Source organism: Myotis lucifugus, unplaced genomic scaffold (assembly GCF_000147115.1).
Source record: "Myotis lucifugus unplaced genomic scaffold, Myoluc2.0 scaffold_753, whole genome shotgun sequence".
NCBI lineage: Eukaryota > Metazoa > Chordata > Mammalia > Chiroptera > Vespertilionidae > Myotis > Myotis lucifugus.
Genome location: NW_005871801.1, coordinates 190300 through 193893, shown reverse-complemented (window position 1 = coordinate 193893; position 3594 = coordinate 190300). Strand labels below are relative to the sequence as shown.

The 3594-nt window shown below is 41.6% G+C and overlaps 1 non-coding gene across 1 annotated transcript; it reads left to right on the top strand.

Annotated features, from left to right (window-relative positions):
- Positions 1–2115: 2115 nt before the first annotated feature.
- LOC111823939 lies at positions 2116–2249 on the top strand. Its single transcript, XR_002827043.1, has one exon. It is a non-coding gene; the product is annotated as a small nucleolar RNA SNORA66 (small nucleolar RNA).
- The last annotated feature ends 1345 nt before the right edge of the window (positions 2250–3594 follow it).

The window sequence follows — 3594 nt, the reverse complement described above, 5'->3', positions numbered from 1 at the left end:
ATATGTTTTGCTGATCTTATACAAAAAAAATAGGTATAATTTTGATTCATTCACACTAGATGGCGATTGTGTTAGTGCTGTCGTGTTTTTGTTTTTGTTTTTGTTCTTTTTTTCTTTTTCTTTTTTTCTTTATTGATTAAGGTATTCTGTTATCATGTTTTTATTTGCCAATCTAAGAGAAAAGAGGTCAGGGCCCCTGACGAAATAGTAAGGTATTGCATGCTTTAAAAATTCTGCGGCACACTGGTTGAAAATCGCTGGCATAGCCTTTCCCATTATTAACATCCTCCACCAGAGTGACATATTCACTGTCTTCATAATTTTGCCTTTTCCAGAGAGTTGTATAGTTGGAATCATACAGTACATAGCCTTTTCCGACTAGCTTCTTCCACTTAGCAATATGCATTTAAGTTTCCGCCATGCCATTTCATGGTTTAATAACTCACTTCCTTTTTTAAAAAATATATTTTATTGATTTTTTTACAGAGAAGAAGGGAGAGGGATAGAGAGTTAGAACATCAATGAGAGAGAAACATTGATCAGCTGCCTCCTGCACATCCCTTACTGGGGATGTGCCCGCAACCAAGGTACATGCCCTTGACCGGAATCAAACCTGAGACCTTTCAGTCCACAGGCTGATGCTCTATTCACTGAGCCAAACCAGTTAGGGCGACTCACTTCCTTTTAGTACTGACTAATATCCCCTTGTCTGGATGGACCGTAGTTTATCCATTTGCCTACTGAAGGATATCTTGGTTGCTTCCAATTTTGGCAACTACGAATAAAGCTGCTACGAACATCCTTGTGCGGGGTTTTATGTGGACATATTTTTCAGGTCCTTTGAGTAAATACCAAGGAGCTTAATGGCTGGATCACACAAGAAGAGTGTTTAGTTCTGTGAGAAACTGCCAAACCATATTGCAAAGTGGCTGCACCGTTTTTGCATTTTCACTGGCAATGCTGATTGTTGTTTTAAGTCATTAGCTTGGGGGTAATTTGTCATGCAGTTTTAGATGACTACTACAACCTACACTGAACATGTCTAGCATGCCTCCTGCATCTGCGTGTAATCCTTAAACACTCCTAATTGCTTTCCAGTGCCAACTCAAGCTGTCACCTTTTCTGCGAAGCCCACCCTGACTTCCTGCTCAGACCCAGGCTCTCCTGCACATAGCTTTATTAGAAATACTCACACTCTGACTGCATTAAATGTGTATGAGGTTATTTCTTCCATTATAGCCTATTGAAGACAACAGTTTTCAATTATCCAAGTGGATATTCCCAAGACTGAGAATGGTACATGCCACATTAAATGTTGCTTGAATAAATAAATAACTAAAATTTCAGCTCTGGAGAAGACAAAAAATGCCTTACTCTAGTCTGAGGCGCAAAGAAAGGGTAAGAAAGAAGGGAATAGTGGTGAGAAGGACCAAAGATGTTATTGCAGGACTCATCTTGGTCCTAGCTCTTTAGTTCATTTTGAAATCTCCTTTCCCTGGTCACAAAAATGTCTACAAAACCTGGGTAAGCAGAAGTGGGTTGTTCCATTTTTGCTCTTAAAAAATTAACCTGCATGTAAAAAAGTGTAAAAGCCATCGCAACAGAGAACTGGAGCAATATTGTGGCCAAAAGCGAGTGCGAGGCGGCACAAGGGCTCTATCTTGACAGCATCTAGAAAGGAGGAAGGAACGGTCTGGATTTAGACACATCCTGCTCACAGACAGAGCAAGAGGAAATGTGGTTTTAAAAGAGTTACACCAGTGAGGCTAGAAAACCCATGGGCTGGGGGTCTTTCTCCAAAATCTGGACAATGAAAGTTATTTTGGGAGTAGAGACAGAAAGGTCTCCGAGGTAAGGCACTGAGCCTAGAAACAAACAGGAATTTGAGGGAGAGTTGGACCGATGTCCAGTTAGAAATAGGAGGATTTGGACAGATTTAGAAAGTAGTGTCAAATGAACTCAAAAAAAGTCCAGAGGTTTTGCTAGAAGTAAATGGTAAAGAGTTATTCAAGGGTCTTAGAGTTTGCAAACTGAGGACATGGCCAGGAAAAAAACAGGAAGTGTTCCTAAAAAGGAAGACAAGTTAAGAGTTCCTACAATAAAAAGCGCATTCTTGTGCATACGCGATCACTAACTCTGCATAATGTTGCAGAAGTGAGGGGAACCAGGTTTGCTAAAGTAATCGTGGTGATAGAAATGTTATGAGCCTCAGAAGTTACTGAGCTGCTCCATTCTATCCGAGTACAGTGTAAAAAAAAAAAAAAATGCACTCTTAAGAATAATCAGTCCTGCATTCTTAGTCTTAGAGTTGATCCAGGATTGTTACCAGTCAGATGTCAGCCTGTCTGACATCTGGATGGATGCCAGATGATGGATGGATGCCAGGTGGTCTAGAGCAGTGATGGCGAACCTATGACACGCGTGTCAGAGGTGACACGCGAACTCATTTTTTTGGTTGATTTTTCTTTGTTAAATGGCATTTAAATATATAAAATAGATATCAAAAATATACATCTTTTTTTTACTATGGTTGCCAATATCAAAAAATTTCTATATGTGCCACAGCACCAGAGTTAAGTTAGGGTTTTTCAAAATGCTGACACGCTGAGCTCAAAAGGTTCGCCATCACTGGTCTAGAGCAACAGTCGCCAACCTTTCGGACCTCACAGACCACGGGTTGGCGACCGCTGCTCCAAAGGTTTCCTTAAACCAGCGGTCGCCAACCTTTCAGACCTCACGGACCACCAGTGGCCCGCGGACCACCGGTTGGGACCTCTGGTCTAGAGGATGACCGCCAGGAGGTCTCGATGATGAATGTACCAGGTGGATGTTAGGGGGCCTGGATTCGTGAGTCCTTTGTGGCGTAATCAGAGGGTTATCCGGAGGTCTGATGCATGTCCACATATTGACACACAATCAGCTGATGTATATCCAGGCCATGACGCAGGACTGGAAAGTTCAAGAGTTTAAGCTCCTGGGCTAGTTAGCACAAGAACAGAGTCATTTCCTCCTGCCTCAGCCTATTAGGTTTTAGTAATTTAGCAGCTTAATTATAGTGAGCCCGTTGTATTTCTTCACTCTTTCCTCAGTAAAAATTGAGGACAAATTCTGATTTAGCTATAGATGTGGGAATTAAGTGATTGATCTGAACACAACTAATAAGGATAGATGTCAAAGATTAACTTTTTTAATATATGTTTTAGCCGAAACCGGTTTGGCTCAGTGGATAGAGAGTCAGCCTGCGGACTGAAAGGTCCCAGGTTCGATTCCGGTCAAGGGCATGTACCTGGGTTGCGAGCACATCCCCAGTAGGAGATGTGCAGGAGGCAGCTGATCGATGTTTCTCTCTCATCAATGTTTCTAACTCTCTATCTCTCTCCCTTCCTCTCTGTAAAAAATTAATAAAATATATTTAAAAAATATATATATATATATATATCTTGTACTGACTCCAGAGAGGATGAGAGAGGGAGAAAGAGGGCCATGATGATGACAGAGAAGTTTGATAGGTGGCATCAGCGTTAGCCAACTAGAGAAACTGGATACAGCGCTGTGATAGGGAGTGGCTATTATGAGCCGATGAACCGAGTCTTG